This window comes from Paramormyrops kingsleyae, chromosome 9, assembly GCF_048594095.1.
Source record: "Paramormyrops kingsleyae isolate MSU_618 chromosome 9, PKINGS_0.4, whole genome shotgun sequence".
NCBI lineage: Eukaryota > Metazoa > Chordata > Actinopteri > Osteoglossiformes > Mormyridae > Paramormyrops > Paramormyrops kingsleyae.
In genome coordinates this window covers 24,582,026-24,609,551 of record NC_132805.1, presented here as the reverse complement: position 1 = coordinate 24,609,551, position 27,526 = coordinate 24,582,026, and the positions used below count along the sequence as shown (strand labels likewise).

The 27,526-nt window shown below is 38.7% G+C and overlaps 1 long non-coding RNA gene across 1 annotated transcript; it reads left to right on the top strand.

Moving 5' to 3' along the window:
- Positions 1-158: 158 nt before the first annotated feature.
- LOC111855612 (uncharacterized) lies at positions 159-26,704 on the top strand. The gene is made up of 4 exons (XR_011993059.1): positions 159-370; positions 14,508-14,720; positions 15,930-26,040; positions 26,321-26,704. It is a non-coding gene; the product is annotated as an uncharacterized lncRNA (long non-coding RNA).
- The last annotated feature ends 822 nt before the right edge of the window (positions 26,705-27,526 follow it).

Here is a 27,526-nt window from a genome sequence, read left to right as displayed (position 1 = left end):
GGTTCCCCGCCATTATTGCTTTATTGCGCCATTGTACATGCGCAGAAGCATCAATGCGCAAAGACGAACTTGTAAGTTGAAGCCGCGCGACGAGAGGGGCGGGATTTTACGAATCAGAACTTCGTTTCGATTGGTTAGTATAAAGTGGTGTCATAAAAGTGGCCCTGGTTTAGCCACATTGTCTAACAAATGCGCCAAACGGGGGGAAGGTAGAGATCCGAAATAAAATATATTTAAGCTGTTAAGAAATTGAATTCATTACATTTGTCAGTACGAATGATCGCGCCTTAAAGGTTGCGTGTGCTGTAATTGTGTTGATAGCCAAAGGAAGACGGACACGGAGGAAAAGCGAGAGGTGAAGACAGCTACAGTAAGTGAAGAAACGTTCACAACTGCGCCGATTTTTTCACGAGGAAGCCATTTATATCCTGCCAGTAAGCTAGTTCAATTCCAACGTAAGAAAATAATGATAGATGTGGGCAAAACTAACGTTTTTATTGCTAGATGATGCGTACCTAGTCATTTGATCATAACACGGTTTGTTATTATTGGCCGCTGTGATGTTAAACGCGTATTTCGGTTTGTCAGGGTGTTCAAAAAAGGGATGGTATGCCTTTCTTTAGGCAAGCGCTAGCTAGCCGACGTTGCTCCTCCCTGTTTTTCCTATTTGTCTTTGAAATGTATGTATGTATGTATGTATGTATGTGTGTGTGTGTGTGTGTATATATATATATATATATATACGGTATATATACGGTGTGTGTGTGTATGTATGTGTGTATATATATATATATATATATATATATATATATATATATATATATATGTATATGTATATATGTATGTGTGTGTGTGTGTGTGTGTATGTGTATAGTGTGTGTGTGTGTGTGTGTGTGTGTGTGTGCGCGCGTGTTTGTCTGTGTGTACATATTACCCCGTGCATCGAATCCCATTTTTAGGAAGGTGTTAAACTTATTGTTGCTCGGAAAACACCGAGGGTGACCTTTTTGAGAACGGGTATATTATAAGCTGCTTCAGTCAGTTCACATGGCAAGATTATTTTATATGACATTAAATGCATATGCATCACCTGTGGAGACTAGTGTGATAATTCACAAGTTTAAGAGTTTATAATTGGGTTAGTACCCTTGTATCATTTAAACAAAGTATAAATTTCAGTTCTGCTTTGAATTACTTGACATGCAACGAAGTTGATATCTATGAATGTTTGTTGGGCGGTTGTTTGCTAGTAAACACTTTTTATATTTATACACCAGATTTTATTAGTGCAGTAATTGTATTTTTTCTGAAAGCACTGGACTAATTTTAATTATGGACAAGGACACTAGCTTTTAAAAAGAGATTTATGGAAATTAGAAGTGATTGAAGGGAAGTACAAGTGGGTGGGAAGCATCCAATGATCAGTTCTAATGTTTAAAAAACTCACAAGATTTATATAAAACTTGGAGGAAATTCAGATAGATAGCAATGCCTGTCATGGTACTATTGGTTTCAGAAGCCAGGACATTTTCATATTTTTCTCCACTTGTAATTCACATAATTTGTGTCACACAGACTGTAGAAAAACAAGAGTGCAGTTTAGTGTCAGCAAGAATCACAGAAGTGCTACATGTATTGTCTGAATATTATTTAACTGCAATTTAGTAGTTCCTATATTGCTGTTCCCTCAACTTTGAGGAAAAACTTTCCAGTATTGTCACTTGCATTTGGTTCACCAAATTAGCAAGCTTCACCTTCCACACTCCTCAATACTGGATAGTGGTAAATGTCAGCTTCTTTCTACATGAAATACATATACAGTGTTATGCAGTAATATTTGATTATGTATTTCAGTATGAAGAATATTAACAAAACTTGTCTAAATAAGAACTCGAGTTGGAGGACCCTTATTCAAAATAGTTTAAGATCTTTGTCAAGAAATCATCCTTATTAGCTTTAAAAAAATTTCTGTGGTTTAGATACAAAGTGTTTTGTGCTCTAGCACTCTTAAAAATATTAAACCAAAGTTTTGTAACAATTTCATTGGATTTTTTTGTGGAGCATTCTTGTGATCTGATGGAGAGTAGCCACTGAGTTTTTAATCTTATTGTCCTATTGTAGCTTTTAAAATATATATATTTTTGTGTTAGATATGTGCAATATATTGATTAATATTGTTTAAAAATCAAGATTGTTATTTATCTGATGTGACAGTCAGATAACAACAAGTCAGATAACAATTCAGAAAGATAGCAGTGCCTGTCATGGTGCTATTGGTTTCACAAGCCTGGACATTTTCATATTTTTTTCCACTTGGAATTCACATAATTTGTGTCACACAGACTGTAGAAAAACAAGAATGCAGTTTACTGTCAGCAAGAATTCCAGAAGTGTTACTTGTATTGTCAATATTATTTAACTGCAATTTAGTATTTTGTAAATTTGGTGGAGTTTGCATGTTCTTCTCCCCCAGATCCAGAAATGTAGTTTGAGTGTATCTAAGTTGTGCTTATCTTAGCCGATACTGACAGGTAATATTTAAACTTTGATCAATACGAAAATTTAGTAGCATTTGAGACAGACATAACTACTGAATTAACTGACATGATTGCATTGGAAAATTAGACATATTGTATAGTAGAGCACTGTGGGATTTCACTTTCAATCCGATGAAGTAAGAGACCCATGCAAACTGCGTCTACAATGATAAAATTTACGGAGTGGAGGGATCTGTTGTATGTTCTTGCTGTTTTTAGCCTAACTACAAAGGCTTCCATTTCATTTAACAGTGGCTTCCAACTTGTCCAGCAGTGAATATGATTTGCTTTTAAAACCTGCAAGTTGGGCTTGTATAATATAGTATAGTCTCATTGTGTATAACTTGATTTAAATTTAAAAAAAATATTTTGATGATGGTTATGTAAAGCTAATAATTACTGTATATTGTATTTCTGTAATAAGAATATTAATATTCATAATGTAAATCTATAGTAATTGTATCATGCCGTTTTTTTTATTTTAAATGTTGGATTTGACACTTTGAGTGTTCATTTTGTTCGTGGTGTCGTGCACCACGAGGAACCCAGCACCCACTGCATCAGCATATGGTCTGACAGTGGGTCCTAGGATTTCATCCCGATACCTAATGGCAGTCAAGGTGCTGTTGTCTAGCCTGTAGGGGTCTGTGCGTCCCTCCATGGATATGCCTCCCCAGACCATCACTGACCCAACACCAAACCGGTCATGTTGAACAATGTCGCAGGCAGCATAATGTTCTCCACGGCTTCTCCAGACCCTTTTACGTCTGTCACATGTGCTCAGGGTGAACCTGCTCTCATTTGTAAAAAACGCAGAGTGCCAGTGGTGGACCTGCAAATTCTGGTATTCTATGGCAAATGCATGGTGTTGGCCAGTGAGCACAGGGCCCACTAGAGGATGTCGGGCCCTCAGGCCACCCTCATGAAGTCTGTTTCTGATTGTTTGGTCAGAGACATTCACACCAATGGCCTGTTGGAGATCATTTTATAGGGCTCTGGCAGTGCTCATCCTGTTCCTCCTTGCACAAAGGAGCAGATGCCGGTCCTGCTGATGGGATAAGGACCTTCTACGGCCCTGTCTAGCTGCCTGTCTCATGGAATCTCCTCCATGCCCTTGAGACTGTGCAGGGAGACACAAACCATCTGGCAATGGCACGTATTGATACGCCATCCTGGAGGAGTTGGGCTACCTGTGTAACCTCATGCTACTACTAGTAGATACACTGACCATAGTTAAATGCAAAACTAGTAAAAAAAAGTCATCAAAAAAATTAGGAGAAAAAATGTCAGTTGCCTCCACCTGTTAAACCATTCCTGTTTTGGGTTTTGTCTCATTGTTACCCCTCTAGTGCACCTGTTGTTAATTGAATTAACATCAAAGCAGCTGAAACTGATTAACAGCCCCCTCTGCTACTTAACCGACCAGGTTAATATCCCAGAAGTTTAATTGACTTGATGCTATACTCTGATTAAAAAGTGTATAAAGCCCTGGGGATTATTGACCGTGTGCCATGTGATCATGATTATATTGTGAGAGCCCTTGTGGTAGTTTTACCATTATGGGTGCTTTTCTTCTGCACCAGGTACCATACTTTTGATTAGAGAAGCACAGATCTGATATTCGGATCGGTATTGGCGCTGATCCAGACCTATTTGATGGATCGGGTATCGGCATGCTGGACCGATCCACGTCCTACACTTATTTAATTTTTGCCAATATCTAAAAAGATAGCTCATGTTTCGTGTTAAATCTGTTTGTATAATGAATCGCACGACAGCTCTTTCTCATTTTGCATGTGTTTTTTTTTGTGCCATTCAAATCGAACGCTTATGCTGCCCCTCAGTCTTCTTTGCTGTTCAGTGGGAGTGAGTACAGTGACTTCCGCCTGCTGTGACGTCATGCGCATACCCTTCGTGGTACGAGGAGCGTAAGATAAGATGTGACGATCTGGGAGTATTTTGCGCTTTCAACAGAAACCAGTAGCACAGCGATTTGCAATCTTTGTCAAATAAAATTTTGAGAGGTGGGAATAGCGTTTAATGGACAATCCCACTTAACAAAGCACACGCAACTGTGAGACAAAAAAAGCAATGGATGGTTTGGGAGTCGCTAACCTGGACTGTCTTGCGAACTCGCTGCAGTTTGTGATACAAGAGGGGCTGCCATCGCTAGGGATGGGTACCGAAACCCGGTACTTAATCGGTCCCAGTGCCTAATTATAAAAGACCGAAGTATCGATAAGCTCTGACGTTAACTGTTCTGCTGTCGGTACTGGAGAAATTAAAAAAATAAATTTCCTATTTATTATTGTTAAATAAACATTACCTAGCATATTTTACCTGACCAGCCTTTTGTAATTTGCGATAATATTCGTTATTCGCCTGCACTGCTGTTATTTGCAATCTCACGCACGAAATGTAGTCTGTTCCGCAGTACACAGAGCTTGCGCGCACACAACATGAGAGCTCGCGCTTATGGAGTGACGATGGTGGAGAGAGCCAAATGATCGAAAGTATGGTTACACTTCACCCGTGTGAACATGGACAATGCTCGTTGCAACAAGTTCAACAAGATTTTTGCTTGTAAAGGCGGAAACACAAGCAATTTATCAAAACATATAGCCAAAGTGCATTATGTGCAGATGGAGAAATGCAAAGTTTTCGAGTGCCTATAACTTCTACTTCATCATCCGCCTCCTCAGGAATGTATGCTATGTTAAAATAACGACATAAACATCACATAAGGTCTCTCTAAATCAGTATTATAATGCTAATAATTGAATAAATACACATTCAGTTACATATAGCCTACATATAGGCTAAATATTTAGAGTATTTTTTTAATGCAGTAGCCTAAATAAATATTAAACATTAAAATGCCTTTATAGTACTGGGGCCTGTTTCACGAAGCAGGATTACTTGCTTAGCCAGATAACTTGCCAGATTTAAGGTAGTCTGGGCTAAATAGACCTTATTTTCATCAACTTACATTCAGCCCAGACTACCTTAAATCTGGCAAGTTATCTGGCTAAGCAAGTAATCCTGCTTTGTGAAACAGGCCCCGGCTTTTACAAATAGATAAATAATAATAAACTAATACATTATAAAGCAGAGCTTACCTAAAAATTAATTTGTAGTGATTAAATACATTCAATTTAGCGTACATTGCAATAGGTTCGAAGCCTGTATTACTTTTAATCCCAAACACAGTTAACTAATTTATATGAATGTGTTCATGATAAAACATAAACATTAGCCACAGATGATTGTTTAGCTGCATTTTGCAACTTTTTTGATGTTGATTTTTCTCCAGAAGAATGGTTAAAACTGCTAGTTCTTTTGCAGCCTACCTGCATGCTCCAACTATGTTCCTTTAAATCATTGTATATTCATTTACAAGAAAATTGTGTTTATTCATTTGTTTTACAATCAGTGGTTTTGTTGGATAGATATTTTTGTTAGATATTTGCTCAAACATTGGTGTTTGCTAAGCTATAGATAATTATTTTACATTTAAAAAATGAAGTGTTGTTATTTCTGTTCTGAATTTGTTTTGGTTTTTTAATTAAAAAAACACAACAAAAAGTAACGATAAGAGTAGCGTTAAAGTACAGAATCGATAAGTGGTATCGATAGAAGTAGTAATACCATTAAAACCTTAACGATACCAATCCCTAGCCATTGCCAGAAAGTGTAACTGAGCTGACGCCAATGGGAGAAAAATTGTTAAAATTTGTGTATAATTATTTTGAAGATATTCATATTGAACTGCAAATGCCTCAAAAACGCTTAAAACGAGACGTACAAACGAGATGGAACAGTACGTTAGGTATGTTTGTAGTAGCCTAATATTTTTTGTCATACATTTTTTTCCATTTGTATTTACTACCTTAAAATAATATATAAAGTATAAAAGTAAAAAGTGCTCTTGTATCGGAATCTGTATTAGGCTGCACGATTTGGGAGAAATATCGAATCGCGATTTTTCTGGCAGAAATTGCGATTACAATTTGACTTGCGATTTAAAAATTTTTATGTCAAGCTTCAGTTCAATATTCAGTGTGTAGTAATTTTAAAACTTATGATCCAGCATGAGAGACCATCAGTATTAACTGGTCTGTATTCTAATGCAAGGATGAGAATTTAAAGATGTTTTATGTGTCAAGTTAAATAAAGTAATAATGAAAACAATTGCAGCAAAAAGAAAAATAGCGATCTTGCAGGTAACACTTATTACCCTCCTAATAACACTAGAACCACTTTTTCCCACACCAATGAACAAGCAAGAACTACTTCGGTGTATGCAGCCCTTTTGTTTGCGCTATTGTGTTGTTAGCTGCTGTTATTAACACTAACAACACTCAAAAAACCGTAATGTTCATAACAGAGTGGCTGTTCTGTCCTGAAACTGTAAAGCTGGAAATTTTTAAACGTAGTATGCATTTTATAAAATGTTGAATAAATAGAAGTCGTTTATTGGTGATTTCATATTGGTTGAAGTTTCCGCTTTTTAATTACTGTATACGGTTATTTTCTATACAAATCAGTTCAGGTGAAACAAAAAATTTACGTGTTAATGGTTGCAAACTCTTTCAGACTCTCATGCAAGAAATCTTACGGCAAATCTATATTCCATTCTGAACTTAAAATTAGCTGCATCAAAAACGTTACGGCAGTTTGCAAACCCTACAGACTATTCACAAGGTAATAAAACTTACATACATGTAAATGTGTGTGCAGAACAGAGAACAGAAAATCTCACTCCAATGCAGCTGACCAAAGTTGCCAACCCTGCATTTTATTTTAAATGAGAAGTCAAATGCAATTTTCGACTGAAGCAGCTTATCATTCCTTTGCTTTGTTACTCGGACAAATACAAAACGAATGATTAAACATTATATGCTTCTCTTTTTGTATGTTTTCTAAATAAGACCGCGTGCCCATACCCAACTGTAATAGCGATTAAAGTGATCTATTCTTTTAGTATTTATGTTAAAGCAAGACTTATTTTATTACTGTTGTGGGATTAATCTTTGGAAACACTTAATAAGCACAAAAACATGACATAAGCACAAAAACATGACATAAACACGACTGTCTTGTGGGTTTTATGGCTTTTTTGGAGGTCACCGACTCCGCTGCTGTGAGAATTGTCGTTCTGATGGGTTAGCGGTATACTAATGCTATTGCCTATTAACAAAAACCAAAGGTATGATACGCTGAAGTATATTGCAGCTGGTGTTTAAAAGGAGCTTGCCGGTTCTATTGATGATAGGACCTTTCTGAAACAATCTCGGACCATGAAATAGGAAGGCAATTCACTTATATCTCAGTAGCGGAATCAGTATTTTTCCGCACCGCGAATAACATTTTCCTTGGGTTTCACGTGTTTGCTGTTTGTGGGCCTATACGCCTTCTTGGGCCACTTCTGATTGGTGAGCATGACTGGCACACGAGAAGCACGGCGCTTGTGATTGGTGAGAATGACTGTCACACAGGGAGCATGGCATGAATTTGTAAAACTATTCTCAGAGCTGTTTTAAACCCTAGGTCTGACGTGCTGTATAATGTATATCCTAAATCGCGATTTTTGCGACTTGCTAATCGCGTGTTTCAAATCGCGATTTCGATAAATCGTGCAGCCCTAATCTGTATCGGTATCGGCAGTTGCGTATTGGAATCAGATACTTTGAGAAAGTACCAAAAGTACGGTACTTGAAGGCATTGGTTTTCCAATGGCATAAAAAGTCCAGTATTCTCTCCCAGTTGGTATCTGTACTACCCAGGAAGCCATCCAGGTTCTGCTTAAAATTTGACGTCAGAATAATCAATAAAATGACATGCGTCTTGGCAGAGTTCACCAGGAGGAAATTCTGTATCATGAAATGTTTTACGGAAATTTAACACTTACAAATAATATCCTCATCAGGCAATAGGCCTATATTATGGAAGTGTAAATAATTGCATATTCAACAAAGTCCTGAGAGAAGGGCACCTGCTGCGACAGGCAGTCTAATGATGCTTTTTCACTGGCATACAAGAACCGAGCCGTACCGTGAGAAGAGGCTAGTTACAGCAACAGTAACTTAACACCAAAGAGATGCTTATTTACTGTCCGCACAGTGTACATCATGAATTACTGTGTGCTTATTTCATAATTTTCTATCACATCTGTGAGAATCGCTATGTTATGCAAGTATCAAATGCAAGCGGAATTTGCATTAAATTTGAAATTTAAGTTCAGAGTTCTCTGGAATGTATCAATACATCGCAGTGTGCGATACTACTTATGATGAATAAAATATAGAATATACCCATTTCCTTCAGAAAATCCATGTCCAGTATGTCCATGCATTTTAACAAATTATTTGCCACAGCCAGTTCAGTTTGGTCATGCTTTCAGCCCTGCTAATAAACAGGGTCACATTGGCAAGGTTACAGTTCTGGTAAGGCTCACATACTAAATATATACACTCACCTAAAGGATTATTAGGAACACCTGTTCAATTTCTCATTAATGCAATTATCTAATCAACCAATCACAAGGCAGTTGCTTCAATGCATTTAGGGGTGTGGTCCTGGTCAAGACAATCTCCTGAACTCCAAACTGAATGTCAGAATGGGAAAGAAAGGTGATTTAAGCAATTTTGAGCGTGGCATGGTTGTTGGTGCCAGACGGGCCGGTCTGAGTATTTCACAATCTGCTCAGTTACTAAGATTTTCACGCACAACCATTTCTAGGGTTTACAAAGAATGGTGTGCAAAGGGAAAAACATCCAGTATGCGGCAGTCCTGTGGGCGAAAATGCCTTGTTGATGCTAGAGGTCAGAGGAGAATGGGCCGACTGATTCAAGCTGATAGAAGAGCAACTTTGACTGAAATAACCACTCGTTACGACCGAGGTATGCAGCAAAGCATTTGTGAAGCCACAACACGCACAACCTTGAGGCGGATGGGCTACAACAGCAGAAGACCCCACCGGGTACCACTCATCTCCACTACAAATAGGAAAAAGAGGCTGCAATTTGCACAAGCTCACCAAAATTGGACAGTTGAAGACTGGAAAAATGTTGCCTGGTCTGATGAGTCTCGATTTCTGTTGAGACATTCAAATGGTAGAGTCAGAATTTGGCGTAAACAGAATGAGAACATGGATCCATCATGCCTTGTTACCACTGTGCAGGCTGGTGGTAGTGGTGTAATGGTGTGGGGGATGTTTTCTTGGCACACTTTAGGCCCCTTAGTGCCAATTGGGCATTGTTTAAATGCCACGGCCTACCTGAGCATTGTTTCTGATAGGGGTGCACCGATCGATCGGCGCACCGATCGATCGGCCTCGATCACGTTAATTTGAGGGGATCAGAAATCGACCATATTCCCATGAGATCCACCGATCTTAGTTATATGCTTTTAACTCTTTGGGGTCGAGTATGTCGTCGACGACATCGCGTACTTTTCGCGTCTATTTCAGTTTATAAATATCTCGCTGAAATCTTAATGTATAATCATGAAAAAAACGCTGGCTAAATCCGTAATCTGTCTTCTTTTCAAAACGTCCATTGTCGGAAGTATTAAAGTTCTTTTAATTAGGTTAAATCGGCAAAAAAGTAAACCATGTCATCTTACTTTGTTTTACCTGCATCGGGGGCGTGTAGTACCGCTCTCACCCGAAGATCGCTATTCACATTCTAAATAGCCGCATTAGCGCGTATTCAAATCGCATTCGCATGGTAATTTGATTAACAGCGCAACGGTGAAACGCGATCCAGATGCATCCCCTTCAGCGCCATAAAAGGGGGTTGGGGACGTGGCCAGGTGACAATGGCTCATTCATACACATGAAAGTTGCTACATATTCAATGAAAGGAGCCAGAAATAGTTACATGAGTTAGGTTTTTCTTATTTATTTATCCAAATTAATGTTGCATCTACACAATTTAGTCATCTTCATGTAGCCAAGACTTTGGTGATCAGATATCTGGGATCAAAACAAACTGCCAGCATTGCTTACTATGTACTTTTATAATGTTTCTGCAAGTGTAGTTCCAAACTGCATTTTGCAATGTCTATACTTTGATGTCAAATTTCAAACTTAACAAAAATCTGACATATTTACAATATATATTAAAATAAAGATGAGTGTAATGGCAAAACAAATATATAAGAAATAATTTATTTGCCATGAATTAAGTGTGATGAAATGTGTGATCATGCCCCAGTCAGTGAAAGTGTGTTTCCTACCCCTAGGCCCCAGAGGGTTAAATCAGCCTTTTCTCCCATTCCCGAGAGAGGTGCAGTGCAGGCTGCCTCCCTCCCTATTTTTTGGACAAGTGTGTCATAACAGCTATATATATATATATTTTTTTTTTACAAAATTAGAGAAATTAAAGTCTGGAAGAAAAAATATGATTTTGTACTTCAAACAGCAATGCTCATTTATATGTTCATTTATATTTGAGGACACTACCTCATGTTTTGTGAGTATTCATATCAATTTACTCAATAAAAATGGAAACATTGAAGTAACTGTCTTTTAGTTATGAAAGAAACAAGATCGGCAAAAAAAAATCGAGATCGGCAGGTAAGGTTGCCTAAGGATCGGTGATCGTTGATCGGCCAGAAAACTGCAATCGGTGCACCCCTAGTTTCTGACCATGTCCATCCCTTTATGACCACCATGTACCCATCCTCTGATGGCTACTTCCAGCAGGATAATGCACCATGTCACAAAGCTCGAATCATTTCAAATTGGTTTCTTGAACATGACAATGAGTTCACTGTACTAAAATGGCCCCCACAGTCACCAGATCTCAACCCAATAGAGCATCTTTGGGATGTGGTGGAACGGGAGCTTCGTGCCCTGGATGTGCATCCCACAAATCTCCATCAACTGCAAGATGCTATCCTATCAATATGGGCCAACATTTCTAAAGAATGCTTTCAGCACCTTGTTGAGTCAATGCCACATAGAATTAAGGCAGTTCTGAAGGCGAAAGGGGGTCAAACACCGTATTAGTATGGTGTTCCTAAAAATCCTTTAGGTGAGTGTATGTTACTTGGGTTCATCATTATTATACTTAGTATTAATATTATTATTTATTATTGTTAGTTTATCGTTATTATTATTTACATTTATATATGTTGGCTAAAATTTTGTGTGTAGGGAACAGGCGAAACACAAATGTAAAATGTAATCTTTTTGATGGACCCTTACCGTGCGTGCACTTGGTGGTCGAGCTGCTTCGGGTGGTAAAAAAGTATGAAGTTAACTCCAGAAAAAAATAATCATACTTTACATAGATAGATTCCTTTAACCCTCTGGGGTCTAGGGGTAGGAAACACACTCTCACTGACTGGGGCATGATCACACATTTCTTCAAATATCATAAACTTAATTCATGACAAATAAATTATTTCTTATATATTTGTTTTGCCATCACACTCATCTTTATTTTAATATATATTGTAAATATGTCAGATTTTTGTTAAGTTTGAAATTTGACATCAAAATATAGACATTGCAAAATGCAGTTTGGAACATTTGCAGAAACATTATAAAAGTACATAGTAAGCAATGCTGGCAGTTTGTTTTGATCCCAGATATCTGATCACCAAAGTCTTGGCTACATGAAGATGACTAAATGGTGTAGTTGCAACATTCATTTGGATAAATAAATAAGAAAAACCTAACTCATGTAACTATTTCTGGCTCCTTTCATTGAATATGTAGCAACTTTCATGTGTATGAATGAGCCATTGTCACCTGGCCACGTCCCCAACCCCCTTTTATGGCGCTGAAGGGGATGTATCTGGATCGCGTTTCACCGTTGCGCTGTTAATCAAATTACCATGCGAATGCGATTTGAATACGCGCTAATGCGGCTATTTAGAATGTGAATAGCGATCTTCAGGTGAGAGCGGTATACACGCCCCCGATGCAGGTAAAACAAAGTAAGATGACAAGGTTTACTTTTTTGCCGATTTAACCTAATTAAAAAAACTTTAATACTTCCGACAATGGACGTTTTGAAAAGAAGACAGATTACGGATTTATCCAGCGTTTTTTTCATGATTCTACATTAAGATTTCAGCGAGATATAAACTGAAATAGACGCGAAAAGTACGCGATGTCGCCGACGACATACTTGACCCCAGAGAGTTAATTGTCATTGTACAAATATACACCGAAATTGCATTGCACCCATATAAAGAAAAGAAGCAAGACATCTAAACAAGAAGTCAAAGGGAGTTACATATTTATAAAAACTGTAAAATATGACTGCTAAGCATTGCATAAATAACTCATCGGTTTTGAATTTTGTCTTTTGCTTCTTAATGCTGGCAGTGTAGTGTAAGTAATACTTGTAGGACATTAAGGTCAAATGCATCTGACTCCCCTAACAGAACTGGCTGTTTTATTTAAATTCTGAAATGGGCAGTCAAACCTAAAGAGTTCATTATTTATTTAAAGGATGATGTGTTTGTATTTTCTTCTAAAATACCGCATTGGCCCGAACTCCGGTTATGGGGTATTATTTTTTTTGGGGGGGGGGGGGGGGGGATGTAGATAAACAAACAATATTACCAGCTTCACAATCCTTGAGGGCACAGAACGTTTTCAATGCAATGGACCCACATGCAGAAGTTAAAAAACGTATTGCGGAGAAGTCGAGCCTTATATGTTATATGACAGCCTTTTTGTTAACGGCCACTATCGGTTAATGCTAGCAGCGACACAGCCAGGGAAGCCAGCAGTTTACATGACACCCAAGGATACGCACTAATCATATGCATTGCCAGGGTTGCCAACCCTCACGCATCTGGCGTGACACTCGCACTTTTTGACTCTCACGTTCACAAGAAATCATTTGGCAAATCTACATTATTACATTATAAACCTAAAATTTGCAACATTAAAAGCATTGGGTTAATTTGCAAGCAGTCTATTTACAGGGTAATAAAACTGTTACATACATGTAAATCTATGTAAGTCTCAAATTGAAAATCTCATGCCAGCCAGCTGACCAAAGCTGACAACCCTGCATTGCATGGCAAACATTACATGCTTCCAAAATTTACTGTTAACAATAATGCATGAGTACACATTAATTTAGACTATTCACAGATGAGCGAGGTGCAGAACCTGCCTGTAATTGCATGTAGTTCCACTAATCAACCCCACGGCATTGAATTATGGCAGCCAATCGTGGACAACGGTTGGGATCAATGTAGTGCTGCACAATTATTCATAAAAAATGTGATCTCAATTCACACCTCTATCTCTCTTCACACGATCTCATTTCTAAATTACAACAGTTCTTCTGCGTTGTATTAGATTACCTGGATCAACTACTTTTCCCCAGAGAGTCTCAAGTGTCCCATAATTCTGCATTATAACCCAAATTATATTGAGCTTGCTTACTTATGCATCCAAGGTATTGTTTTCTTTTTCTTTTTCTTACACCCATTTTACTGTGGTGGTTTGACACCCCTGGGTTGTTCCTTGCACCTGTAGCCTCCGGGATAGACCCTAGACCTCCTGCGACCCTGTATTGGATAAACGGTTACAGAAAATGGATGGGTATTCATTATATTGGTATGGACAGAGAGGCATATATCTTGATTTCATCTTTTTGTTCTATCAAAGAAAAGCTGAAATATGGGTGCATGGACTTATGTATATTCACTGTATAAAAATTGTACATTTTGGGGTAGTCTGCTACAGTGATTCCCTTGAATGAATGTATCCCTGATGAATGTATTCCCATAGTTTTCTCTGTAAAACTTGGTGGGAAGCACTTGTCTTTTCAAAGAAAATTTGAATATTTACATGGGTGCTCAAAGCAAATACAAATTCAAATGTTACCACAAATGATATGGTTTGGTAGAATCCATATGTAGATGTGAAGGTTCCATATATGATTCTTTTCTTACCCTATGCTGCTTTTTTTCCCCTTCTCCATACTGCAGGTGACAAATCCAGCTAAAACAAAAACTGAGAGCCTTTTGAGTTATCCAGTTTGGTCAGGGACTAGTCAACTTGGGTTTCGCAGGAAGTATGCAAGGAATCTACTCTGTGAAAGAGGTTGACCCGATTGCTGGAGTGAGAAACCCATGAGCCCTTTTATGTCGAGAGTGAATGCACTCCTTCACTATTGATTTGGATTCCTGTGGACCCTCCTGGTAGGTCAGTTTATTGTATATTCATGACATGTTGTACCAGTTGGCTCTGCTTCTAGCTCATCTGTTTAGGATTGAATCAAAGGAGTTTGGTTCATATCTGAATAAGCAATGTTTTCCACTTCAAAGATTCTGTTTTAGGCCTTGTTTTATCCTTCTTCACTGACTAGTGAATGTTCTAAAGATAAACTTGAGGAGAATTTTTGAAGTACCCACTGAATCTAAACGAATGCACAAGTGTATATTGATATGTTTGGGGCTATTATTATGTAACTGTACAGTACAAGAATCTAGTCTGTTAAATCAAATATGTGCACCAATGTGCAACCAAATATGACTGCTGCAGAAAAAAATGTGGAGACCTTTTTTGTTGAGCTGTTCTGCTTCCATGGGTCCTCTAACTCTTAAGACTTTGGGATTTTGATTCCTTCAAATATACCATTTCTTTTAAAAAAATTGCTTCTGGAGAGCCATTTCAGCCTTTCAGCAGGCAATGATTCCAAAAAACATGTGAAGTCAACAGAATGGCCACGTGATCACAAAATCATTGGTGTGTAATCACTAGTTTAATATTTCATCTGGATTCAACTGAATTTGTCCATCAAAATGTAAAGCGGTTTGCAAACTGAACTTTAACATGCAAATGCCTCGTGTCTGTGTGCCTGAACCATTTAGAATTTAACTGAAGAAATTTTGCATAAACTAATTCAGTAATCTGTCTACATAATCATGAAACATACCTCAGCCAAAACTTGAACTGTGGGAAGAACACCCTCAAGTTTTTAGCAAAATTTTTTAATAGGATATAGTGACAATTTTTATGAGGTTGCTCTTTGTCCAAAAAAATAACATGGGGCAATTGACTGTGTTGATATTGTGAACTGAATTGGACTGGGCTGTTATTGTTAATCTGCATGTGAGCCTTTGATTTGATTTACTCTTTAGATCCTTCACTGATTTCTGAGCAGCTAATGTACTCCATTTAGTCCTGCTTGTATGTTAAGTTACTGTGAGGCGAGTTTCTCCCATACTTATCTGGGAAAATGTTTAACTCAGTCCTGCTTTTCTAAAATGTTGCCTATGATGGATTTCAAGCATGTTGTGTTGGACCTTCCAGAGATATAGTTTGTCAAAGAACCTGCATGTCTCAAGACTATTTCATTTAACAAATGTGCTCCTTAAGGTTTTTTTCTTTTCTTTTTTTTTGAATAGGGTTTGGGAACAAGGGAACTAATCACCAGCTTTGGTTTCCAAAAATTGGTATGGCACATGGACAAAACACATGCTGCAATACCCAGGTAATGAAAGATCCTGGGTCTGCGGAAATTCCCATAAATCTGGAGAGAAACTTGGTGTCTCCCTCTAAAAGTCTTACTGTGCAAGAGACTCATGTCGAGAATGTATTTTCTTCAATTTGTAATTCAAACATAAACACAACACTGGACTCCCCAACGCAACACCCACCTCACCAAAGGTGTCATGGGGAACAGCTTTGTCTGCATCAACAGCCAGATGGAGTGGAGAGGCTGGAACTTCCAAACTGCACTGCTGCAGATGTTACAGCTAACGAAACACAATGCTTAAGTCTCTTCCATGCAGTGACTGAAGCAAATGCAGACTCCCAAGGCAATTATTTTGTGAACTCCACTATTTTTGATCAATACTCTGATGTTAGCAGTTGTTCAGAGCCTGATGTTGGAGATGTTACTACTTGCACTGAATTAAACATTGGCAATGACCAATATAATGACCTACAAGGAAGTGAAAGCACCTGGAAACTTGAATGTTTGGAATTCTCTAACTCTTTTGGATCAGTAGAACCCAACTGTCAAAATGGATCTAACCACCCTGGTAGTACCTGCAAAGATGAAAGTTGCAGTAGTACCTCTGATTTGAAAGTTCAAGAAGCCGAGGATAAGACCCAGAGAGAACAGATGTTTGTGGATCAAAAGTATGACTACTTGCATCTACAAAAGTGTAGGGGTGATATTAATACATGTGGAACACATCAATGTGAAGGTTGCTTTTTTGCCAGCAGATATTCCAGCAATCTACATGATTCTGATACCTGCAAGAACTTAAAAAATGATAGTACTGTTGCTTATGAAATGGAGGCCAGAGATCAAGTGCTTGCACCTTGTGGAGATGGCTCTATCAGTTCAAAAATGGGACTCCAGAAACAATGTGACCAACAACAGAAAGATGATCATAAAGAATATCCTGGTGAGTTGCTTGGTACTAGCAAAGGTGAGGATCAACACTGTAGCAGCTTTGAATTCCTTCAGCGCTGCTTAGGCTTAAATAATTTTCACAGTGATGCAAATGAGTCTAGCTTTGCAAAAGAGAGCCAGAATGGTGGAAAGGTATCCCACGAAGACGGTATACACACCATACAGGGAGAACCACATGGTGGTCCTTTGGCCATTGTGCAAATGGGTTTAGAGTCTGTTCCTACAAGGAAGCCTGAGGAAACGTACACCGGAAGTGGTAGTCAAGAATTACCTATCACTGTGTGCTATAATATTCCATGTGTTACTGACTCAAACAAGGTAATGGCTACATCTTCTCAGAGTAGCAGTTTAAAAGGAGACAGTTTAAATTCACAGGCATCTGACACCTGTGCATCTATTTTTGAAAATCTGAATTGTATTGATACATATACTAAAATTGATCATTCTTGCAGTGATCTTTCCAGAGATCTTTTACTAACAACTTTTCCTGACTCCAATACTGACTCTACTGATATTATACCAAGTTCCTGGAAAGATAATGAAATATTGGAATCTTCTGAAAAACAGGCTTCTGTGTTGTCTAAAAGTGCGCACAGACCTTTTTTTCCCTTGAATAATGAAAATTCTGCTTTGCTTGATGTGGCTGCTGATTCCTCCACCATCCAAGTGTTGACTCATTTTGAGACTTCCCAACATTTAAAGAAACTCTTACATCCCGTTGTGCTGCTGAAGACTGCAAGGCAATATGTTACAGAAAAGAAGGGGTACCACTGTGCTGAATGCCAAGACCCATCACCAAGTTTGTCATGCCTCATAGAACATCACCATGTTGCTCACTCTAAATACAATTTTCACTTTTGCCAGACTTGCAACCGATATTTTACTGGCTTTGAACAAGCTAAGAAACACTTTTGTGTACGGCAGATAAATACTTTAAACAAACTGAAGAAAGGAAGTTACCGCATGCCACGCACATGCAAGTACTGTGACCTGACTTTCACCAGACTCTCTGACTATTACAAGCATGAACGGAAACATACTGGCATTACACCATTCAAGTGTGAAAAATGTGGTGTCTACTTTGCTCAGTCAGCAAGTCTGAACCGACACAAGCGATTGGCTCGGTGTCCGCATCCAACATTGAAAAATCTTGATAAAAAAGTAAAGCACCAAAAATCTTACTCTCCTGTCAAAGTGTACCAGCTTCCATCAGATGACATGGGTAGTCAGCTACCTCCATGCTATGTAAAGTTGGTGGACTTTCGCAAGGGCAGTTGTCCAACAAGCAAGAATAATTCAGAAGTTTTTGAAAAGAGTTTCCAACTTGGACTAACTGATGAAAGGCCCTTTAAATGCCTTAAATGCCACAGAACCTTCAAACATGGTAGCAATCTAAGCAGGCATAAGAAGAATGCCTGTAAAGATGAAAATAGCACACTGAAGTCTACAATTACAAAACCGATTAAAAATGTTGGAGGGCAGTACAAGTGCCCACTTTGTCCACGTCTGTTCAAATATTCCTTCAACCGTTTCCGTCATATGCGGTTGCAGTGTCTTAAAGAATATTCACAGCAAGGCAAGGGTAAAAAAGGTAATTTGTACAAGTGTGCTTTTTGCAAAAGTACTTTTTCTAATTCCTCTAATCGCAGCAGACACATAAAGATGGTTTGCATGAAAGAGTATATTCGCCGAGAGAGTTTGAAGATGAGACGGGAAATCCAAGAACAGAAAAAAGGGTTGCCTCAAAAGCAACAGCGGCCACTGACACAACCTCGGCAGGCTCAGAGGTTGCGCCACAAGTGCAGTTTTTGCCCAGCAACATTTGCTCATACGTCTGGTAAATATAAACACATGAGGAAACACAAGCCGTTTGAGAAGACTGGAAAGCCATTCAGGCAGCAGAACTCTCACCGACTTCTGTCAAAAACTGAAAATATTAATCCAAGGTCCAAAGTCCGCAATGAAAATGATAATGCTGGCAGCCTACCCTTCTCTTGTCATTATTGTGGAAAACAATTCAGCACCTCTGCCACTCTCTCAAAACATGAAAGGTTGCATAAAGGTGAAAGACCTTATCGTTGCTTAGAATGCGGAAAGCGCTTTTTGCGAAGCTCACACCTCATAGCTCATAAAAAGGTACACCAAAGAAGAATACAGTGCACTGTTTGCAAGAAGATTGTTCCTACAATTAAAGATCTAATAAAACACAGACAAAGCCATATAAATAAGGGTATGCTACAGTGCCCTGATTGCCCATTGCAGTTCAAATATCCTGCTTTTCTTCTCCGACATGTGTCTAAGCATAACAAAAAACCATCGAAAGGCCCAGAATTTTCTGCTTCTCCACCGCTGCCACCACCAGAACCACAACATGAAGGCAGCCTTGGTGAGTTTCAGTGCTCACTCTGTCAAGAGACCTTTGACAGTGCCTTAACACTGAATAGGCACTGCTTATCTCACATGTCAAAGTCTTCTAAAAATCAGTGCCCTTTCTGCAAAAGACATTTTTCTGGGCGTACTGCTTTAGTTCGACACCTTCGCCTACATACTGGGGAAAAGCCATATCGTTGTGACACCTGTAGAATGTGCTTTGCACGTTATGAAGGCCTTAAAACCCACAAAGAGAAATGCTCAGCTATTGAAACAAACCAGATTGATAAGCAGGATGATCCTCTTTCCTCCAACAGTAAGAAAAAGTACACCTGCAAATACTGCCCACAAACATTTTTCTGGCCCTGTAGTTTATCAAAGCACCACAAAAATCACATCCTGAAGATGGTTTTTCCTTGCTCCAAATGTGGTAAATGTTACAAAAAACTAAGGTTAGTGTCTCATGAGAAAGTGTGTGACCCTTCAGCTACCACATATGCAGATGCATCTAGCAGTCATTTGATTGCTTGTGGGAAGTGTGGACAGTCCTTTAATAGAAAATCAAATCAAATTGTCCATGAAAGGAAATGTACTGCTAAGGGCATAGGTACAAGGAGCACAGACAAATTGAAGCACCGCTGTCCGCACTGTTCTAAAGTCTTTAGGTATCGAAGTTACCTTCTAAGACACCTTGTGGTTCATGCAAGGAACAAACCACATGCATGTATGCATTGTGGTCATAGATATGCCAGTCACAGCCGCTATCTTCAGCATGAGGCTTTCTGTAATGGTACTTATAGGTACAGGCGATCAAGAGATAGCGTAAAGGTTGTAAACAGCATGCATATGTCATCTGATACTTCTTCCAAACAAAAATGTGAACCTCTAACTGCTGGAGACAGTGAAGAATACAACTGCAAATTCTGCTCGAAGACTTTTATGCGCACTGGAAATCTAAGACGTCATATTTTAACACACACTGAGGTCAACCCTTACCATTGCAAATCTTGTGAAAGCTGCTTCTCTCGTTATGATACATTAAGACGGCATGAGGATTCTTGTACTGGCAAGAAGGTAAGACCTGAAGTCCGCATTGTCAAGATTAGTCTAGATGACCTGGGGAAGGGCTGGAAAAACAAACTGGAGAAACCAACAGAGGCGCAAAAATTTTACTGTCAGACTTGTAGCAAATGTTTCACCACCCATGCAAATTTAAGTCGTCATGTAACCTTGCAACATATAACAGTAAAGCCTTTCAGCTGTAGTCGCTGTGGTAGTTCATTCTCTCATGAGTGTTCTTTGAAAAAACACAATATGAAGTGTAAGGGACAGCTATTTTCTTTCGCCTCTAAAACAAAGAGTTCTCAACATGAAAGCAGTAGCTTCCAAGCTGTACAGGAGAGTGGCAATACTCAGCCTTGCAGGGAGACATCTGAATTTCTCATGAAGATACAAAGGCAGTACCCGGACAAGCATAAATTCCTGTGCACTTTCTGTCCCCGTCGCTTCAAAAACCAAGAACAACTGAAAGTCCATACCCGCCTGCACACAGGAGAAAAACCTTTTGGCTGTGCCAGCTGTGGTGAACGCTTCATTCGTCGTGACTATTTGAAGCGCCATTTGATTAAGTGTAAAGTTGGCTCAGAAAAACAGGAGAGAATGCTCTGTGACAAATGTGGTGAAATTTTTATCTCTCTAGATCAACTCCAAAATCACATGAAGTCTTGTATGGTCACCCCAAAGTTACTGGACTGCTATTTAGAAAAGCCTACACGTCCCAGTATTTCATCAGAAAACAAGGGCTTTTCTTGTGCTAACTGCAGTGAACGGTTCTTGCTGTTCTCACAGCTACAGCATCATTTCCTTGCTGTGCATAGGGGAAGTACTTCTCAGAAACTTACATCAATATTACCAGTCAAGCAACAGTTATCTAGCATGGACGTCAAAGAGGAGCCAGTTGATGAAGGTTATGAAGAAAACCAATTAAAGAATTCTGATCAATTGTCTACTAAACTTCCAATTGCAATTCATAAGAAACCATTTGTTTGTCCACACTGCAACTTAGAATTTTGTAATACCAGTGGACTTGGCATGCATCTTCGTATGCATGCAGGCCAAATTCCATTTATGTGTCCAAGATGCAAAAAAGGCTTTTGGAGTAAGAGCTTACTGCGAAAACACCAAAGAAAGTGCCGCTTTCAAGTGGTAGCAAGAGAGTCGCATACAGAGACATCCCATCCATTTCAATTGAATTACAACGCCAAGAATACTGTTTTGGTATTTAACAGTGGGTCCAAAGCTACAGGGACAGGCGTACTACAAACTAAATTTTCCTGCAAGGAGGGTAACAAAGATCAACGGTGTCAACAACAGGTTTCATTTGATACCCAAGAGAAGCAGAATTCTTCTGGAACAAGTGTTACCGGTAAATATCAATGTTCAGAATGTGATCAGAGTTTTACTGATGGACTTTTACTTATCAGCCATTTGGAAGGCCATAGTCGCCAGGAGAGAGAACAAAAACAAGGGCATGTTTGCAAGTTGTGTGGAAGGGTATTTAATCAGTCGGCTGTATTATACAGACATTTGAAAATGCAACACTCCAAAAAGACACCATATCTATGTCCAGAATGTCCCAAATCTTTTCGGTATCCTTCAGATTTGGAAGTCCATAGAAGTTGCCATGACCCCAATCGACCATTCATTTGTAAATTCTGCAACTCTAGGTTTTGGTCAAGCCAGTCTTTAAAAAGACACACCTCTGCTGTACACCATGAACTTCCCAAAGATACATGTGCTTATACCTGTCAGGTTTGTGACAGGTCCTTTTCTCAGAGAAGTTCATATCAAAAACACTGCAAACGTCATAATGTAGGGTTGGGTATAGAAACTCAGCTGAAACAAAAGCTATTCTTAAAGCAAAAATGTAGTATGGTTGTGAATCTTGAAGGAAAGAATTATTCACACAATGAAGATGAAGGCAACAGTGATGATTCTGACTCGGCACCTTATTTCCCCTGTCATGTGTGTGGAAAAACCTTTCCCACATCAGAAAACCTAGAGGATCATCAACGTTGCCACCTTGGTGAGAAACCTTATGAGTGTGCAGAGTGTGGAAGATGTTTTTTCCAGCTTGCTCACCTGCAGCAACACCAGAGAAGCCACAAATCTGAGTTTCAGTGCCAAACATGTGGCCGCGGCTTCGTTTCATTCTTTGCTTTACGTAAGCATAAGCACACTCATGGAAAAAGCCGACCGTATCGCTGCCCAAAGTGCCAGCTCAGCTTCACTGGTCCCACACAGTTGGCAGAACACATGGCTACTCATCGTGATGATAACTTCCCCTGTGACCTCTGTGATCAAACGTTTTCTTGTAAACTTAGCCGTGCTCAGCATCGCATGAGCCATACAGATCAAGATGAAAGTCTTCCTCCCCTGCTGCCACCAACCAATATATCACTGCAGTCATCTCATATCTCTAATTCTGATCGGCTGAAATATCACTGTGGTGTTTGTTGCAAGCGATTTCAGAATACAGAACAACTGTCAGAACATGGTTGCCATGCAGGCAGAGAACGACCTTACTCTTGCCCTGAATGTAACCAGCATTTTCGTCATGGATCTCACCTCAAAAAGCATCAACTCAGTCACCAAATCTCAAGACCCTCCAGCTACAAATGTAATCAGTGCAACATATGTTTCAGATACCGTCATCAGTTTCTAAACCATTTGAAAGTACATGGTACCGAAGAGTCCACAGATGCTCTCAACACAGCCAATTCAACAGATGCTCGGAATAACTCAGAAAATATCTTCCACTGCCCCATCTGCCCATCCCAATTTCTCCATGCCATAGATTTAGCAAGCCACCTTTCAATTCATGCAGACAATACATTTGCATGTGAGATTTGTGGAAATATGTTTGCAAGCAAAAGCAGCCTTTTAGAACATGAATGTCATCTAACTACCTCTGTGCAGTATGAGTGCACAGAATGTGGTAATAGTTTTCTGGGCAGTAATACCTTCCGGCATCACCTCTGTACAGGTAGAAAACGTCCAGATAAGGAGAGTGAATACTGTTTGCCATCTTCATCTTCTATGAGGAAAACTGCTCCAGTCACTGTATCCCAAGCTACAGAAGATGATGACAGTGACGTGGATGTAGGGGAAGACTTTTTTAATTGCCCCGTTTGTGACAAACGGTTTACTTCCAAGGATTCCCTCCAGGAACATCAGCAGCAACACACTATTAACCGTCCCTTTAAGTGCCTTTCATGCGGCAAGTTCTTTGCAAAGAAAAGGTACCTCAAGAAGCATGAGCTGATTCATCAGCGCCTGTATCGTTGCAAGCTATGTCCTCAGTCATTTGGTGATGCAAAAGCCTATTTGGTTCATCAGGGTCTTCATGATGAAACCCGGCGGCACCAGTGTCCGGTGTGTCGGAAATGTTTTGTAACATCTCAAGATCTGGCACGACACACAAAATCTCACTGTAAAGAGCTGGAGGACTCTAGGGGGGATTTTCGTTGTGACATGTGCTACAAATCTTTTGGTCAGCTGGCACATCTGCGGCAGCATCAAGAATCGCATGTTGGGCAGGTCGTGTATGAGTGTACAGAGTGTGACAAAGCATTTGCTTTTTTCCACCTCCTGGAAGAACATCAGAGCACGCATGCATTACCACAGTCATCTTTATCTGCTCCTGTGTCCAACACCTCCAGTTCCTTCACTGCATAACCTGTAACTGGAAGAAGAGATGTTGATATTGCTATGTTCTGGTAATTAATTCAAAGTATGAAAACTGTCTGATTGATGTTTTATTTCCACTTAACATTTTTACCTATGAAGTATTACTATTCTGGGAGGCATTTTTTTTCCCTCAGTTAAATATATTATCAGATCTCCAGTTATTTAGACTCCTTCCATCCTGTTCACTTTCCAAAGTTGGAGGTTTAAGTGTTTAATGTAGAGGATTGTTTATTCATGAATGTAAATACAGTTGGTGCATGTGTACATTTAAAATGGTAAATCCTGGCTATTGTAATTACGAGAATATATGCTTGGAGTGAATTGTAAATATTAAAAGCTCCTTCTGGTCAGTGTGTGCATTGTCACCTAATCTCTTTATGCTGTAGTTCAAATGAATTTGGTTTATAGAGTTGCTTGTTGTATTTACTTTCTCGCAACAATTTAAACACATTTTTAATCTTTCAGAATGTGTTATCAGGTGTACTTATGTGACTTTAAATATCTTGCTCTAATATGTAGAGTTTGTATGCTCAAACTTAAGTACCGAATAGTATGTAAGTGGATAAAGTATTATGTAAATGTTAATTTCTTTCGGTATTTACTAAAATTGACTGGGCTGCACAGTTTGCTGTACAATTTTTTTTTTATATTTCCTTTTAATATTTTTCCAATATTGCCAGTATAATAGTTTGTACAGAAGAAATTGTGTTCAGTATTTCTACTTACTGTTTGTATACACACATGTATACCCCATGTTTTAATTTTGTATGGACAGAGTATTGGGTGATCTTTCAGACTTCTGGGTTATTTTGGTTTTCTAGTTTAGTCTTGTTTGTAAAACAATGTAAATAATGTTTATGTATATAGTAACAATTGGTTGGGATTATGGACCCGTAAATGTTAAATGACTTGTGGGAAAATTTAACCCATAAGAATAATGTGAGAACTGGGAGTATGTACTGTAAGAGCATTGACATTGCTTGTCCATCCTGTATTGTCAATCCATTGATAAAGGAGGGATAAGCACAGTAATTAGCAGACAGTTTGTATGAAAAATACTGTGTACATGTACAGTACCTGTACTCTTTTGCTTAACAAGGAATACCTTGACATCCAATTCTCAGTCAGCGTTTAACCAATTTAAACACTAAGTTCTATTTAAAATTTTAGTAGATTTTTTTTTTTTGAGGGATTTGTTAAAATAAACAGAATAAACTATTTTTGAATCGTCTTTTTTCATATTTAGGACCACATTTTGAGTGTGTCGTCATGTCGAGGGTTGGTTTGTTAAAGTAGATTTTCCACTGCACTTTTTCCCTAGATTGAATGCTGTTTTCCACCTCAACAGCCAATGGGCAGTTTGCTAGCATCCTCATTACAATTTCAGTATCTAGCAGTTGTTTTTCAGATCTACCAAGATTTTGCTTTTACATCTGGATATGTTGGTGTTAACTCCATCTGAAAATCAAGAGCTAAAAATGTGCCTTCTGCAGGCTAACACCTACAATAAAAAAATTCAAATGGGCTGTGGACAAAATCTGAAGGTTTTCCACTTCCTTTAGCCAGAAAATTGATTAGCACAATTATGTGCATTTATGGGGGAAGTATGTGTAGGTGTCCTAGTTGCCAGTAGGAGGATTACACAACATCACACTCTACCGTCCACACCAAGCAAAGGCCATATTGGTGCATAGATTCCTGTCTGGTGTGGTACTCCATGTGTACAGTCTGTGCTCTTTTGCCGCAATCATTATGGTTAGGTATACTGTTGTCGGCTACAACAGCAGCAATGTTTGCAAGAAATGTAAAGGACCCTTTACGATTCCCAAAATTATAAAAAATAAATAAATAAATAAATAAAAAACCGTCAACAGAGGAGAGAGTGTTTTATCCAGCCAGCCTTGCAGACAATAGTTACACAACATCTCAAGAACGGCTCATACTGAGAAGAGCGGCGAATCACTTGGTCTATGGTAAGAATAATGCAAAAACTATATGTTTCTAATTTGTCTTTCTGTGTTCATTTCTGTAGATAACAGTATTGATCATATTTAACTGGTGAACATCAGCTATGCAAACGCTACTAATTCTTGTGATCCCCATTCTGTTTATGCTTGTGGTGACATAACATGAATATAAGTAATTTTATGGCATTTTGTGCCTCATAATTTATGAGAGCTGATGGCAAAATTGTTTGGTTTTAAAAGTATGATGTGGAAACGTTTTAAAAACCATTCTTATTCTTCACATTAGGCAAACCAGCCACTACGTATAACAGGCAGCATTGACAGGGCACCAACTGTGAACATGGCATACAGCAGTTTTTAAGAGTGTGAAGAGAAGAATGCAAAAAGAGAGAGCCAAATGAAGCCAGACATTTAGGGATAAAACAAATCAATCAGCAATTCACCTTTAAAACACTTATGTGTCTAGATTTGGTGTATTAACAATGACTACAGGCACAGCACTGTAATGTTAACATTACAGCACAGAGCACAGCTGTTTTATGTTACCATTCCATGATGAAAACGGTTACAGTGAAGTATAGTGATATTAATAAGCATGAGATTTACAGTTGAAATTACCCATGAATATACTGAACTATTTCATCCATGTTTTTTTCCTCTGCAGTCTTTGTACCCAGAGAGAAATAAAGTCACTTTCCTTTGTTTTGATGTTATGCTTGATGTTTAAAATCTCATCTGTATGGGACACATCCAATAATATCCTTTCTCTCTTTGTGTAGTTTGCTTTTGTTTTACTTTTTGCTTTTTATGGTCTTGTTCAAATATGAGATTTTTTTAAGAGAAGTTACTGTTCATCTTCGATAATTTTTCTGATGCCCTGACTGATTTTGTGCCTTAATGTCAGTGGATGAATTGAGTCTATTTCTTTTGCTGTCACCTAGCTGAAGGTCTTAAGGAGACCTGCAGTAAAATAAGCCTACTTAAATATCTTACTTTTTCATTCTGCCCTTTCTCTGTCAGTAATTCGTTGAATTATTTATGCTTGGGGATAGACATTTCTTCATTTGCCTCAACCTGTGCACAGGTAATACTTTACCCCCAGTGCAAAGTCTGACTTAGGCATTGGTATCAACAGCACGAAAAAGGAATGGCATGTTTTGCATTTTTATTTTCATGCATTGATTAATTTGTGGTAGTATCTAAGTTTGTCTCAGTTGGTATAATTATCGAGTATAATACACAGAGTAGGATACACTTTAATATTAAGCTTTAAATGTGTTACCAGCGGCACAAAACATTGGGTATACTGTACAGTATGGTGCTTCCATTTTATTTAGAAGATCCCTTTGTCCAAAGCATCATGCAAGTCATCAAAACTTGAGGGATAGGGGCTGTGTTCAAAGTCCCAACGTTCTTTATGCCAGCTACAGGACTGAATCCACAACTTTTTCTGAGCTACACACTGACTCACCAAATTCTTGCAGTTTTTTCC